The 18044-nt window shown below is 35.7% G+C and overlaps 1 protein-coding gene across 7 annotated transcripts in view; it reads left to right on the forward strand.

The window, feature by feature from the left end:
• The window catches only part of LOC115450822 (protein grainyhead), a 125670-nt gene that overhangs the window by 60263 nt on the left and 47363 nt on the right, over positions 1-18044 (forward strand). The window lies entirely within an intron of this gene.

The raw sequence follows: 18044 nt of genomic DNA on the forward strand, positions 1-18044 counted from the left end.
TTTACTCGTATTAATTAACATTTGAATTTGTGTGGGTGGCTCGTAAAATTAGGAAGCTTATAAGTATTAATTAACTTTCGATTACTTTGCCTCAGTCGTGCACGCCTGAGCAGATAGTATCAACAGTTGTTATTATATATTTTCTAAAAAGCAAACATCATACTAATGAACGTTTTGTTAATTAAATCTAATGGTTTATTTGTCTTGAATATTTGTTTTCAATAAAGAACTATTGAACATGGTTTTTATAATTAATATTTATAAGTATGTATAATATTGAAAGTGTTATAGAATGCACTATTTAGTTTTCATATAGCTTTATTATAACATACTGTTAAAAGGAGTGGACTAAAATCCTAAAATATTTAAAACAACTGCAATTTTTTCTTGTTACAATATTAACGTACGTAACATAAATCATAAATGTATTTAAGCTCTTAATAATTGATACACGAAAGTAATAATAATCATATTATTAGCGATCATGGTGTACGAACAATGCTATTACGCGTCCATCAAATTGGTTGGTCCGACCGATCTTGACACTTGCGTTTTTGACGCTAAGTGAATTGATTTGACGTAACATATTTAACGGATATGTTGGAATGCGTGCATACGCAATTGGCGTCAAGTATCCAAACATTAAGCAGGAAACAGTTGCATATTTTGTTTAATAATATTTTACTCATATTTATAACATTGTCTGCTATATTATTCGTTTTTTCTAACCCTTTTGAAACTCTTATAAAAACTTAGTGGTGGTGTCAATAAAATTTCCAAATTTATTATAATGTCATTGTGTTGGTAACGTAGTTTAATTTATCAAATACAAAAGTCTTAAAAGAGTACATAAGTTAGCCGTGCGCCATTATAATCTAAGATATTAATCTGAATAATAGTTTTGCGCTAATTTATTAGTCTGTTGTATAGGTCAAACTTCGCTTAGATAAATAGTTAGAATTGTTCGTCATTAATTTTACAATGCCATGAATTATTAGTCGTAAGATGTGATTATTCTGCACACGTATCAAGATGGTTGTGTCGCGGTAGTGGTGGCCGAAGGGCTTCCGCGGCCCGTGGGGTTGGCGCGGTACCTGCCGAGAGCGTGTGAAGTCCGGCTCGAGCAGGGGTGCTCATCACAAAGGAATATTCAAATGCGGCTCTCTTGGACGCGGCTCGCATGAATGTACATTGCCCTATGTCCATATTATTTTTAACATGCGAAGATAATAGCCCATCGGGCCGATTCTTAATTTTTTGTCGCCGTTTTGTACTTTACCCTTTATTACGGCCCGCAACGCTTTAGGGTTTTTGTGCAGCAAGCGTATTTTTGTCATTAGAGAAATGTAATTAATTATTGCTCAACTCCATGTGAATACGTTGATTTCTGTAGGTATGAACTTTTATATTTAAATGTTGCTGTTATTTTGCAGATAGAAAATAAATTAATGATTTTAAATATCTTAAAATGATATGCATGCAATCACTAGAATGTAATAAAATCAATATCTACATAAAAAGTGTCTTTCCAATCAAAGCATTTTATGTCCAATAAAAATAAATTTACAAGTAAAGTTTGTTTTATGAACGGAATATATTCCATGTTATAATAGTTCTTAATAAATAATCTTTTTTTGGTTGTTTTCCCCAAACATGTGGTATTATGTAGAAATAGATAATTTAAAAAATATTTATAAAGTGTTTTTTTTATATTAAGAATATTGTCTCAGGTGAGGGAATTTTTTCATTGTAGGTACGTCGATTCTGGCTAACTGATAGGTGCTTGGCCAAAATTGAAAATCCAAAATCATAATTTTTTATACGAAGATCCTCATAATGATAACTCATCACAAGATTCACATTAAAAACGTGGACTTACGTTTTGTTTGCATGTATTGATTAGAAAAGGCAATATAGGGTTCAGAGCGAATAAATTATATTGCGGTAATCATCAATAAACATTTGCGCCGGCGCCATATGAAACCGGTACTTATTACACTTTACCCGGTACTTTGGCAATCACTTCTATCCAAAGCGGCCGAGCTCCAGAGCTATTGTTGATTGTATAGGAGCTACCCCGCTGCGACAGAGAGCCTGTAATTTCGCGGTTACTCGCAGGTGTTTATTGCATTAAGCCACGTCGTGAGATTAAATTATATTGAAAATAAATACGACAGGAACGGTCATTAATGTTCTGGAACAGTACATTTTGTTTAATGTCTCAGAATGGTTTTGGAAGGCTTCGCGTCTTGTTTATGCTCGTGATAAATATAACTGATTACGTTTACTTTTACTTTTGGGACGAGGAAGTGGAGCGTAATTTATATGAACAAAAATACAATAATAAAATATAATTTATTCGTCGAAAGGAACGTGTTTCGTATCATTTAAAAGTGATTGTGATAAATTATAAATCAGTTATTGGTTTATGAGATAATTATGATTTGTTATGAGATCGTGCATCAGTAAGAAGCTGAATCATTTCACACGGTAAAGGTGCATTGACCATTGTCTCCCCTGTCATTAAAGACAAAATTGCGAACCCTGCCTTTGTGTTCAACCCTTTGGAGCCGTTGTCCGTGAGCGTCACGGCGACCCGCGTTAATATCTCACAATTTGGACAATAGCGCGATGGGGAGATGTTTATTGTTTTGCAGCATCCAATGCTCCCGCAGTGAGTTTATGCTCGCCTGTCATAACAGAATAAATTTACGCATTGTGAATCAATACACCGATTTCATCTATAGCCGGCTTTTGTTTCTGGGTGTCGGCCTTACGTAATGTATTAGGATATGTCAGCGAACAGTAATAGGTAAGTGGATACTTTTAGCTGAGACAATGGTCACTCATTTATATTGTGCTAATAATTGATAAAAAAAATCCGGTCAACTTTAAAAGCCGTCACGACGGCTCTGTGTAAATATAATACTTGTTTCTATTTATGTGTCTAAGGCTGGTTGCGCAACTACGAATTATAATCCAATGACTAGAGGTGGTTATTCATATGTACCCACTGATTGTTGTAAGCCATTTAGATTGTCCAAACTAGTCTGTAGTGTCATAAAACAAGAGTTTATTTTAAATAAATTAATTAACATTTTGTGTGATTTTTTTTCTACCTTACGTACCAGCTATAATATGGAATATAAAGAAATAAACGTTGACCATTACAAAAATCTGTGAGCAGTAACTTTGTATAATCACGATTAAAATAACATATTAATTACACAAACCAACAAAATAACAATGTTCTGGTGCCGTTCAATTTGTACTTATGATTAATATGGAATCCAATACATCGTATATAGATCTTATTATATACAAAATCTAACCTATCATCTCTAACTTATTAATTACTAGGCGTCGTCCGCGGCTATGCCCGTCTGAAAAGCTTTTCCTACTACAAAAATGTCTAAAACACTAGCGATCCATAGCAGCATCGGTAGGACGTATGCGCCATATACTATGAAATATTATATAAAAAAACTTATTGGAATAAATTACTGTAATAAAAAGTAGTCTATACGTTAATCAATTTCCCTTGTGCCATACTCAAGCCAAATCCATTCAGAAGTTTCTCCTTCTATGCCAACAAACATACAAATATTTTGTAATCGTAGTCAGTATCTAATTTTAATACTCCTACTAATAAAGTAGTATTGTCAACATAAAGAATATTTTTTCATAATTTATAAATTATATCTAGTAAGAGTCAAGACGACTTTTGTGTTGTCGAATCTCTCAAATGTTGCTAGGTTTGTGAAAATTATTCTACTATAAGGATGGCATTGTATAAATGTACAATTTGCCGTAATAGCTGTTTTCCTTGTTTAAAACTTAAAATTCTGTAATATTTTATTTGTTCGTCACTAAAATGTAGACTATGTTGAATGTGATTGAAAATATTATAATCAGTATTATCAATTCCAGTATTTCATTTTGTTGCATAGTGTTAATGAACCTATTAATGACTACCATATTTATGATCATTTCTAGTATTTTTATTATAACGTAATATAAGCGGAAACGGCGACATTCTTGCGCAGCTTCGTAAATCTCCGCCTGTCCGTGTCTCGTGTTTACTCTCAATACTGTAATTTCATAATTCAAGCGTTTAAATGCATAGCTTTTCGTGAGTATACGCAAAAAAGCGCGGAGGCTCGCTGCAACCGCCATTACTGCCCTTAAAATAACATCGTACGTTTAAGTTAATGACAGACACACCGGCAAAATGCACTTATAATTATTGCTTATACAAAGAATTTTGGTGAAAAATTATCATGTGTATGGCATTACGTCGGTGTTCTCCCACGGGATGTAGGGGCTACATTTATCTTCCCGTACTGCGCATTTTGTACATATTACAGAATAGGTGTTCAATGGTTTTAAAATGTTAAAACCTTTGATAAGTTTAATTACGTAAATCATTATTTAAGATAAATTGTAATCACTTATATAAGTCGTGATGGAGGGTTACCACCCGTCCGAATAAAGCTAGACATGATTATGACTTAGAAACAGATGTCCAGCCAAAATAGTTAGGGATTGGTTTTCTGATTATATAATAATATTTTAAAACACTTCACATGTTTGCACATATTTGTCCAAAGTTTGTTAATCAGACGAATTTACTAAACTGCATTATGTATGTACTTTGGTGCCAAATAAAAGTTCATATTTTAAGGTTCTGGGTAGCGTAGTTTTAGTTCATGGGCGGTTGTAACGAGCATCACGCAAGTGCCTTACTCGTCTCGTCTTTTATTCGTACAAAAATACTTGTCACCAAGTAAACGTATATGGACAATACCTCTATCTTCATCCGCCAGCTGCGGCGCCATACTGATTAGAATAATTGATAGAACGACTGGGAACATTTATCTTGAAATTGCACATGATAGTGCAAGATATACACGATTAATCTGTGAAAAATACTAAGCGAAAATCTAGTAGCATCCGAGACTGAATCGTAGTTGTGGCAATTATCAACTTCTAGTTGAGGACACATAGCAGTAACAGTGAAGTAGACGCGGGTAGGATGATAAATTCCTGTAACTAGCCAGCGGTTACCTAGCAATAATCGAAGTTGCATATTTGCATAATTGTGTCCGCTAAGTGACCGCATCTACATAAAATTGCTTCTTTTTCATGACTCCTCTATATTTAAACGTCGATGAAAATCGTTTTTATCAAATAAATTTTGCATGTAACTTATGTTATTAAAATGTTATTTACTTATAATACGCAAAAAAAGGAAACTGCATCGTGTTTTAATTAAGCTATTTTAGAAAATTTCAAAGCATGTTATCATTACCAATTAATATATGTATTTCTCTTATTGCTAAATAAGAGAAATCTTGTAACCAATAGTATTTAATGACTCGAAGGATTACTATTCCAATTAGAGTTAATAGAAAAATAAATATTAAGCAGGTGTGTGTGTGTGCTTTAGTTTGTCCAGGTCAATGTTCTCTCATGCGAGTGAAATTACTGGGTCCAGATGCTGGTAAATATATTTATGTTATAAATGTTATGACGATGCTGGCGTATTTATAGAAAATGCAATTATATCATAATGTATAATGAGTTGTCAGCTTTGTAGATATTCATTCATTTATTATGACGACTTAACCTTTTTTCCTAGCGATAAATCTAAAATTTTGTAATTTAACATAAACCCATAGATATGTACGAGGCAACGTTCAATATTTAACGTTGTGTGCACATAGATCAAAGCCTTATTGGCATATAGATAAAGCGGCTTACAGATGAATATTCATAACTCGTTGGATGGAGATGTAAATAAATGTAGGAGATCTATTAATGGGCCGTTTTCTACAAGCATTCACGACACGCGAATACGTAATTTAATTCGTATTTTGACCAGCACATAACAAATATGTAAATGAGCTGTACAAGTATGTGCGTGGTACATAAAGTGCATTTACCTACTATCAATAATTTTGCTATATCTCAACTGTCAAGAGACGCATATAAGGTTCACGACTTCATAAAAAGGGCCGCACATAATTGCTTCACTTGTATTAGTTATAGATAATGTATGTGTTCAATGACATCATAAACACGACGTACAGTAAATGAGAACGGAAGACAGAAAAAAGTGTAACAGTCAACAATTTTATTACTGAGACATTTCCGTTCGATTGGAGATAATTTTTAATCTGTAGACTTGAGCACGGCTAATCTAATTAGATACGAGCTTGAAAACTATCGCGGTTGAAATAGTTATGGTGTAGCATTGGAACGAGGCTGCTGCGTCAGTTATCACTATCTGATTGAGACTCAACACTCCAACACAGACGACAACTATGTGCGAATTATGCTTATTACTACTCGCTAAAAGCAATTGGTGATTTGTAACTGCGATTCACACATCTCTTCTAATATCCCACCCTATTATGACAACTAAAAGTCACAAGAAACAAATATTCCTGAATTATCATAGTTGTTTTTAATGTGACTATCTAAGAATATAAGTAGAGCATCAAATATAACTTCAGGAAATATATTAAATATTCTGATAACATTGTAGTAGTTGTAAGGTACATTTAATTACTCTGATTACAACTTATTTTTTAATTTACTTAAGTTCATTCTTTTTGGGACATGTATAATATTATACGATATTTTTACTAACACCTAAGGCACATATTTTGAATAAACAGCATATTTAAAAAAAAAACACATTTTTTTTCTTTTTCATCGTAATTAGGTATGTAGAAAGTCTCGAATAGTATATAAATATCATGTAAAACAGTTATACCTAAAATATTTAAGTCATTTTTAAATTTCTTTAAACTCGTAAATAAATTTCTGTTAGGAAATGGTCACTAATTAGAAATATTATATTAGACTGGTATGGGATAATTATAAGGTACTGAGAGGAATCAATTCTCTACACAGAACAAGAATGAATTAGCCCATTCACCGTTGGTTTCTTATGAGATTCAGGTCGTATTGTTCGTTCCCGATCGAACAGAGATCAAAAATTAGGTGTCATCGCTCTTTGTTATTTATTTGTATCATATCATTACATTTTAAATATGAAATTTAATAATGAGTAAGAAAAGATTTGTCAGTATCTACTAAACGTGCTACAATAGTACTGAATTTGAAGCTCATAATAGTACAATAGTGATCTAAATGTGTGCGTTGTTCGATAGGAACGAATAAGAACAAGTCTATCCAGAATAGTTTGAAATTATAGTTGTTATTAAAGTTTATTGGTATATGCATGCGGCTGATAGCGTACTCATTAAGATACAGCAGCTTTAAGTACTAACTGGAAGTTACATAATTGTAACTTGGCCCGCTATTAACCATAACATCGAGTAACGAGACCAATAGGAATATTGTTAGTTTATATTCAGTTCACACCTCACTGCGCGCCGCTCTGGCTTTAGTCTTTAAAACACCTTTAGTACTACTTACAGAGGGATAAACGTATTTAATCCCTCCGAGCTTGTAACACACTAATGACAAAATGTTTCTGGGAATTGATTTTCTTTAACAGTGACGTGTAATGCAGATTTTAAAACAAGTACCTAGACCTAAAATAGGAACAATCATTCCAACTAGTACGTTGAGGTAGGATGACGGTTACTTACATTTTTATTACAAACATTATTTCTTATAGATTTAAATTAAGAAATCGCTTTACAATTTAAGTGCAGTGTTGTATATTATAAATAATTAGATTTAAAAATTTATTGTTACGTATCAGAAGGTTTATATTTATAATTGGTAATACAATAAAATTGTCACTAAATAGTTCTTTTGATCCTGCGTTTAGAATTACCTTGAGTGTGAGTAGTACAAGTAGCCTTGTGGTCCGAAAATAGTTTGTATCAAACAGTAGTAAATCATAAAAACATGACGTTTCTTATGCGAGCACAGTACATGCGATATTTCGTTTTAACTCAGGTACCCGTTCCCGGCCCAAGATGGTTATTAAGATAATTATTAACGAAATGTAACCACGCTCAATTACTTTCTATACTTAGATAACAACATTATTGGAAAACCATTAAATCGTTCACATATTTCGTTTATATGTTTCGTTGATATTTAAATTGACAATTTAATGAAACTGAGTTAAGTAATTTTATATTTTACAAATATACGAGACACAAAAGAATCATAACTTGATTTCGTAATATAGAGATACGAGGTACAGCGATTAGACTTGCGTGTGTATTTGTGTTTTTATCGTCGGTTAGCGAGGGTGTAGCCGGAGGGCGATTTGCCAGCACCTAGCTACTAACGGCGCGCGGCCGCGATGCTGATTTATCGTGGACATCCACCGAACCTATCTGATTTGCATTTAGATAGTGCGACGGCTGGAGGGACGGTCGTCAGACCATTGCCTTTTTACATTATCGCAAGTAAATTAACTATAAAATTGTGGAAAACGATAGCTGATAGCGAAGCATTGTAATTAGATTAAAAATTATATATACATGCATTACGGTATAGTGTAATATGGTTACATTATTCATAACGACAATGACGAACAGGAAAGTAAAGTTTTTTTTCGTAGTGTATTAAACACTCCTATGAACTTACTTAGTAACGTAAAAACCACTAAATATCAATTATTATATTGCAACATTACTTTGGACCGACGAATTATTTTCAGTAGGAGTAATATTTTGCTAAATAATGTTGTTAAGTGTTCGCACACGTCTGTTAGTGGTTAAGTAGTATTAAGTTAAGCCTGACGACGGCGGTGCGCGGTCGCGTAGTTGTCTAGGTTGCTCGTAAATTATCAACCTCCGCAATTAGTTGGCGCCGATTTGGCGCATTATACGTTTCCTACAATCCGTAAATATCCAGCCCAGAAATAGTTACCGCTAGTTATTAGTATGACCTGCTTAATATTGAATTTGAAACAATGACTGCCTTAAGAACCATTTGTTGGATAAAATATACAAGTATTTATTTTTTGAATTACAACTTGCAATGCTTTAATGTAAGCGAAAGTCGTCATTCTAGGGTTTTTAAATATTCTTACAAAGCGATTAGTAAATTATATTTAACAAAAGTTTGGGCGAGTCAGAACTCTAAAGTTATCTACTGTATATTATATTGCTGCAAATCCAACTACAAATTACTATAACTTATTGTGAGCTATTAAAAGGTACTGTGCTGATATAATCATCTTTAACCGCACTATAAAATACTTCGAGTGTTTGTCTGCGTGGTTTTGTTTTATGTTAATTTTTAAATTATTAATGATAATATAAACGATATCAACAATCAATATCAACAATCATCAACCGTTAGATGTAATTAATATCAAAGGCGGTTAATGAAATATAGTGTCAGGGATTGCGTTTAAGTATTTTATATAAAATCGCAATATGGCAAGTGGTTCGGGCTCGATGCAATGCAAATTTTCACCGTGAGTGCTTTTAATCTTTCCGTCAAACAGATGTTATCCAACCGAACAAACTCAACTGCTCCGATGCATAAAAGGAAGACGCATACGCCCCTAATTGCGATACATCCAAGAGTATCTCCTACAATATGTAAATAGGCTCCTGAGGTAATTAAAAGCTTATCTCGCGCCCTGCCATCGCGGTCTCGCTGATTGCTTCGTAAAATGATTGACATGCTATTTTAACGGCGGCCGATAATGAAAACGTTCTTGCTCAGTTTAATTCATACTTTATTTGTTGTTGACAATTACTATTTGCACAAGATAATTGATCGCGTTCTCACAATTGTCAGCCCGCTGACGAGTTGTTTGCGATTTTTTAAGAGGCCACTTGGACCCGAGGCGCCGCTGCCATCGTGCATCCGTCCGGCTTCTACATATTAACACTCGCGCCAACCTAAACATTTTTATTTTATTTTTGTCACTCTTTTTTACACAGGATTCTCGATAAATTATCTTAATACGACAAATATTTACATTCGCTTCACAAAGCTTATTGACTCGTCTATCTGTGTAGGCATTTCTTAATCGTTTTGTACACTTTTTAAGTCTGTTGTTAGAACGGTTTTTCATATTAACTTGCAAATGGTTGTATTTACGTAGCGGTACGTACGTTACGAGTTAAGGATGGAATTTCTTAATGCCTAAGCTTTAGTGCAGACGGATAGTTGTTCGCAGTAAACGTTGTTTGTTCTCATTGGGCGCAGAACACAGATAAAGCTCGTTCAATTTGTAAACGTTTATTAGTACTCCAACGCGTTGAGTAACATTTAAGTCAGGGGCATTAAATCAACATTGGCCCGTTTTCGTAGATAATGTCGCAGATCTTTGGGGAGTTATGGCTTCGCGGTTTAATTATAGTCGCGGGAATATGGAATAATCGGACATAAATCACGTCATATAGATACCTGCCAAGCACAACCTGTTTCAATCCGCTGAGCACAATGGTAGCGCAGACCGCGCGCGGCATTGTGCGCCCGCGCGAACGACATCGCTCCTAATTTATACCTTCATGCTTATTTTACGACGGCACCCGAATCCTTCGAGAACGTACCTATCTCAGTTTTTACAGCATGCACGCTAAGAAATAGCAAATTCATTTATAGTGTCTTTTAAAGGTTTTTTATTCGCGATACGTTATGAAATTTATAGGTACGGTCTCTTTGTTCAAACGTCCGTTCAGTGAGTATCACGTTTAGCACACAATCGAGAGCATTAACATTTCCATTGAAACGTGCGGGTTTTAATCAGTACATACAAGTCGCTCTTCCTTGGGGAGTCAACCTCTTTGTAGATAAAAGTTTAATTCCCTTGAAATATTTTATTGTTGTTGAGATAAAACAAGAAGTTAAATTATTACTCACATTATATATTATTATTTACGATATTTCGTTACATTCATATCTGATTTATAAGGAGGCTCTAGTCCGTGCGCATTAGATTACGTGGCGCGTCGTCTCAATGAACATGGACCACACACGGCCATTCAAATTAGAAAAGTCAGACAAAACGGAAATGATACATTTATTCTGGGCTTAGAGTACATTGGGCGCCGCGGGCGTCCCTTCTTTTTAAGCTCGTAACTCTTCTAATAAGACAGTTTACGCGGGTTTAACTAGAGCTTAATGCGTGCAACTTCGGTTATATATTTTATTTTGATTTGTGGGGAGACAGGAACATTTGTTCATTCCAAGTTCCATATGTTAAAACGATTTAACGGGAAGTATTTTTTGGAAAAAATCGCGTCTACAGTTGTGTTGTGTACGGCCTGACAATTCAAAAAAGTTTAAATTGGACGTTTATAATGTTAAATAGTAGTTAAAGGCAATTTGTTTCAAAATGACCAATGATAAATAGTAGGAATACTTTTTGTGGTGATTGTTGAGTGCGATAATTGTAAGGATGGCTATTATTAAAAACTCGCTCGGCGCTACGTCCCGTTCTGTTGTGACTCGTGGACGTTGCGTCGCGTCGCCGTGGTGAGAGACGCAGCTCTACCACGCTCACCCGCTGAGTACTCACAACACGACACGACCTTCATTGTTTGTCTTTGTTCTTGCAGCTACGCTTTTTATAATTGGCTAATAAACATTTCACGGCATATTCACACCTGGTGCTTAATTATTCCAAGTATAAGATTTATTATTAAGCTGCTAGCTCACGTAGGTGTCATTATGATAGTTAACAAAATTTAGGTATACTTTAACGGCCATAGTATTAAAATATATTTTAAAATATGCTGTTGTTATTCCGTGCCATTTAAAATTAACGATTTCATAATTAAACAAAAAGACATACTTATTTATAATGTCCTATAAATAAAAACAGAAATCGCAATCGTATGTTCGTAAACTAAAAAAACATCCCTTCTCTCCATGTACGGGCATCCTATCCAAGTGAGATATTTAAATAATTGTGAACATAATTACCGTACTGCATTTACCTTGTATTAAGTACTCTGTTCCAAACAATTTTTACTTAAAAAATCATGAATCTTAGGTTGTTACAGACTACATTATGTTCAGACGAGTAGCCATCTGAATAAACAGCTCTTTCAGGTGTGTATACCGCCAATGCACGAGTTTTTGGACATATTCATAATAATTAACATCTTTATGTCTCAAGGTCATAAGCGCAGTAGAATAGGTACTTTGTAATTCAAAGTTTTGTATAGTGTTGCTCAACGGCGAAGAGTCCATATAACACGATTCCTGCCGGCTTCATTTTTGTAGAATTTCTGTAGAATCTAATTATCCTTAGAATGATTTTCAGACCGCATTTATTATTTAGTACCGATATGTTACGTCGGGTTCCTTTTCGAAAATTGCATCATTCACCACTGGTATTGCTACTGTTTAAGAGCGATCGTATCGCTTACAAACAGCGAGCGACATGCTCATATCGATATTCAACTGCAATAAAATAATATAATTTATATTATAAAACTGATAATTTGTTATTTTCTATTATTTTTTGTTATCTGAGTGTATATGATGATTATGTAATTTAGCGTTATTTATTAAATTGTAGCTTTTGCTTGCACTTGGACTGTGGGTATGGTCAGTTTGGAAAAAAAGTTAAATTCCTCACTGTTATTTAACTCCTGTGGAGATATATTTTAATAAAATCTTTTTCTTGCGGGGGGACTCATAGAAAGTCTAGTTTATATTGTTATGTGGGCTTAACACATCAAATTTACTATCCGCTAATCCACGCGCGACAAGTAAAGTTCATATATGACCAAGTTTGTGCAACAACCATGTGAAAATGACTATGGTCCTGACGATGAAAATGTAGTTTTTTAGATATCAGGAATATTTTACTTGTTATATTACTTAAAAATGTTTTTTTTGGTATTTACAATATCACCCCTGTATTATATACTGGCCCACTGTTAGGCACGGGCCTCCTCTACTACTGAGAGGGAATAGGCCTTAGTCCACCACGCTGGCCTAGTGCGGGTTGGTAGACTTAACACACCCTCGAAAATTTCTAATAGAGAATTTCTCAGGTATGCAGGTTTCCTCACGATGTTTGCCTTCATCGTTAAAGCAAGCGATAATTCACAAAGAATACACACATAATTTTTTTACAAAATTCAGAGGTGTGGGCCCTTGGGATTTGAACCTGCGGGCACTCGTCTTGGCAGTCCGTTCCACAACCAACTAGGCTCGGCCGCTTTTGGTATTTGTATGGCGCTATTTCACTCATTGAAGGGAGAAAAAATATTCTTGGATACGCATATATTTTTTTCAATTTGCAACAGATTCTAAATATTTATTTTATATAAGTATAATCTAGATACATACCAAATAAAAAATATTTTAAATGATCCTTTGAAATCACTATTCCCCTCCCCAGCGGTTAGGGTGACCATGAAGATTATTGTTTAAAATCGGAACTTGTATAATAAATCTTTTATTAGCAACTTTAAATGCGGAATCACTTCATAATTACCCACGTAAGTCGTAATTTTGTCATTTCTTCCGGGCACTCAAAACCGAACGAGTGGACACAATAAAAAAACAGTTAAGCACGACTTAACATACCATTCATAGATCCAAATATCTGAGAGTCGAGCTAGCGGGCTGTGTCATTCAATGGTCAACCAACGGTTGTAGAAAAAAATCTGAATAAGATTTTATGCGCCTTTTATAAACATTTTATGCCCACGTCAAATTGTCACCCACTGTCACTTTTATATGAAGTCATGTTAACGACTCGGTCGCGCGGTATGTCAATCTTGTTACGCTCTTGAAAAATCCCTCAAGCAAAATTTTTGATTTGACGTGTCCGAGTTAATTCAAGTGACACAATAATGCGCATTCATAGATTTTTAAGAAAATCTGATGATAATGAAGCGTATCTTATGTCCATGTGTATGAGAATTTACAACAGAACTTTTAAAAAAATTACAGCCAGTATTAGCAAAACTGTTGTGTCATTCGAGTAACCTAAGTTGTGTAAATATGTATAATAATTGTTTACATTATTAGCAAGCACCGTAGAAAAGTATAGCTCAGTAGAGCGGTATTTAAACGATGCGGCTTGTCTTATAAAATAATAGGTTCGTTTGTGTAATTATCGGCCGCCACTAAATTTTCAGATTACTTGAACGGTACTAGTTAGCGGACAGGAGACATGAATTATTTAGTGCCCATGTTGCGTTTCCATCTTTAATCTGCGTGGGCGAATATTTCTGAGAAAACATTTCTTGTTGACCGTACATAATGCTGCCAAGAAAACAGAAGTAATAATGTTGGCCATACTTGTACGGTGAAGAAGTCCGTAAATGAATCATCGCATATGCGCTCCTCGTCAAGATACAGTGCAAAAAGAGGTTTGTCGAAAATGCTTCTCGTTTAGTTTGCTCTGTGCGGCCGCGCGTTGTCCGTTCTTACTTGTACTCATCCCTTATTTATTTATACTGGTATGAAGAATGTATGGTTTTTGTGCGTCCATAACAGCGTGCGCTCGCCGCCTCCCGCGCCATCCCTTCCCGCCCCGCGCTGCCCTCCGCCGCTGTGCTGCACAATCCGAGACGGCGAATTCTTTAATTGACGAAATGCAGCAACGTCACATTCCGCCTTCAATCGTTAGCTTTAATGTGGGAATACAAAATGGATTAATAATGACACATTTTCTCCATTGCAAAATACTTTGTTCACTATTAAAGTTATTACAGTTTACAATTGATTTCGGTTATGGAATATTTGTCGTAAATTCTGGCTTTAGATTAATGTTGCTAGATAGTTTCTTTGTATTTATATTAACTATTTACATAGATTAGAGTGTAATTTTTTTTAAATGTCCTCTGATTTTAAAATTTATGTACATAACAAATAGTCATAAATATTACATATGAAAACATATAAATAACTTCGCACGTAATCGTCTCTACGTTCGTTTCTGACCGGTATTGTGTGACGTATTTTAGCCCGGGACATTACCAGAAGTTTTTGAGGTGTAAGTTTTAACAAGATATCGTATAATATCTTGTTAATAATATAATCATAGAAGAGTCACCGGGCTCTCCTATCATTCTGTTAATTGACTTGCTTCTAGTCCTAGACGATAATTTTGTTTTTTTATCTCAATCTTCGTTGTGTAATGAGTATTTAGTTGCATTACAGGTACCTACTAGTTTCTCTTATCATTGATGATAAAACATGCGTAGATTTAGCCGCACCCTGCACTTTCCCTTGAAGGTATCTACTGCACCTGCCGATTGAGAGGTGAAAACTATACTGTGCAGCCGTTTCCGTCGCTAATGCGCGATTCAATTTATTCCGCAATGCAATTCTCTATGAAGCACGTTTGTGAATGAATCTCAGTTGATACATTTTCCGTCAGTTCAGTTATTTTTGCACATTACTGAAATATAAGGATACAACAAGAGAATTTTAAATAATGAAAAAAATAAGATTATCAAAATAGTAAATAATTTTTGATATGCGCCGTTATTCTGCTCTAGGTAAGAAAGTGACAGTTAATAATGATTCTTTTATCTGGTGGATTTATTCGGGTTTAATTAAGATATTAATAATGAGGCAACGGATGCGAGTGCCAACGACCCGAGAGGATAAGCACGCCAGGCGGGCGCACGCAACCCTACGAGACATGCGTGCCACTCCGTTACGACACCTACACCAAATTTTTCCACATGCCCGAGCAGGAGATAAGCGGCGAGCGACGCCAACGTGTTATTTATTAACGAACCGAATGATCGATAGTTGGACGCGTCACCGGACATGGACGTGGACGAGCGGTCGCCTTTCGAAACATGCCGCCGCGCCGCTCCGGACCGCTCCGAGCCCCGCCGTACCGCTGATACTGACGCCCCACTGATCACTTCGCCGTTGCTCTCCTTCATCTTTGGTCTTTTCTGCGATATCGTCGGTGCAATGTTCCATACAAAGTAGTCTTCCATGTTCTTATAAATACTAATAACGTGCATTCAAATTATTTTTATTCTATACAAATTTTCGTTCACCGATTTTATGAGTATTATAATATAATATATTTTGCTTAAGGCGATACCTCAAGGTCCATTTTCATACATTTTGTTTCGGCTTTAATCTGGGTAACTAAACAAGTATTGGCAAGTAAAGAATTTAAATTCACGTCTAGTTAGTGATTAGTTCTCGCAGTTGAAGAAAAACGTAAAATAATTAATAATCATGGATATTTCGGCCTTTAAAATTTAATATGACGAAATTTTAAAGGCAGAAATATCCATGATTATTAATTATTTTTACGTTTTTCTTCAACTGCGAACTAATCACTAACTAGACGTGAATTTAAATTCTTTACTTGCCAATACTTGTTTAGTTACCCAGATTAAAGCCGAAACAAAATGTATGAAAATGGACCTTGAGGTATCGCCTTAACGTATTTAAGTAAATCATAGGTTTCATGATTAAGGGTGCCTACGTAAGGTATCTTTAAAGCGATTGCGAACTGAATGGCCGTATCGAATGCATTGTTTGTGAGTTCGAGGCTCTTTCAACCCTTTGCTCGCATCCATCCGTTCCGCTCTATCGTATGTCACGGCATCGTCACAGCTGTGCGCAACACTTTCTAATCGCACCATTCAATGTACACTCCTGAACAAATAAGGAATAGACACCTCGCGAGACCTTAAATGGTCCGTACAAACACAAACATTAAAGAAAAGTGTTATCAATTAATTATTTATAAAGGCGTCGATCGACGGAATCTTTGCGCAACCAACCGTGCCCCAAATTCTTTATGAGCGTTAGGCGTCGAATCAGGTTATAACGTAAACAAGCTCACATGTTTATTTGTATCGAATCAAGACGAACGTGATAGGAAACGGTCGGAAATTCGAAGTTCAGCTGCGCAGGGCAGGTTAGACCAGTCCCGGTGGCCTCGCAAGGACCCCAGCAAACCTGTTAGATTCGTTGCACGATTTTTACGTGCGCACCTACCGGAATCTCATTCACGTGGTGCACCCGCGCCGCCCGGCCCCTGCGCCACGGCTTGCCTGTTAACTCGTCAAATGACTCACGCTTCGGCTGGTTAAATGCCAGAAGCTGGCTTTTCCAGTTCTCTGATCCAATTCGCACATTCTACTTATTCTCACTTGACACTAAGGCGATATTATGTGGACTATGTGTTAACTAATTTATTAGATAATGCAGGCTAGCCATTAATGTTTGCCGAACATGTCATAGTTATAGTAACAACATTTTGATAATTATTTTTTGCAATATGAGTTTACACAATGCTTTATTCGTCCCATATTAATATATATGTACAGAAAGGGTTTAATTAATTCATGTGCAAATAAAAATAGCATGTTATCTATACGATGACATTGACGATTTGAGTTTTTAAATATAATTTTGACTATTTATTTTATTTTTTAACAGCACGTGCAATCTAAACATTAACAGTTCTATAAAAACCGTTACCGCTTTTATTTTACAAAGCAAATACTTGCGAGATATAATAATAAACGTGCTACCAGGAACAGGAATCAGGTTGAACTACGATCCGGTTGAACCCGTCCAACGCGTGCTTCCAACATTTTTTATTTATTTGTCTGCATCGTCGGATACCGCTGGGCGTGACGTCACACGACCTAAACTGGTTAGTGAGGGAGCATGGATTTGCTCCGTATCCTTCCGGTTCGACAAGTGGTACAGACCTGTTCTACTTCAGGTCGTAGCAACCGACCCAGCCCGCGTGACATATGAACGCGGCACCCGATTCAGAGGAAACACCCACCTCGTACTATGCGGCTTGCGGCGCCTTGTGGCTTGCTGCACACCCGACGGTCCTGTTATGCGTGTGTGATATTCGGATTATATGCACGCGCGCCGTTCGTCACCCTCGGTACCGGACACTTGTATTGCTGACTCATATTCCTTGTATGCACAACAATTAGCGAACGCGACGTCACATAAAACGACAGCCGGCTTAAGTAACACCAGAGGTCAGTATCCGCACTAAAATGGACACGCCTAACGACTGGTTCATAAGTTGTAGTGGACTCGTAAAACTACTACCTCGGAATACAAGTGTGTTGTGTTTCGTTAATCAATGAACGTTCAAATACAAG

This window comes from Manduca sexta, chromosome 25 (assembly GCF_014839805.1).
Source record: "Manduca sexta isolate Smith_Timp_Sample1 chromosome 25, JHU_Msex_v1.0, whole genome shotgun sequence".
Classification (NCBI taxonomy): Eukaryota; Metazoa; Arthropoda; class Insecta; order Lepidoptera; family Sphingidae; genus Manduca; species Manduca sexta.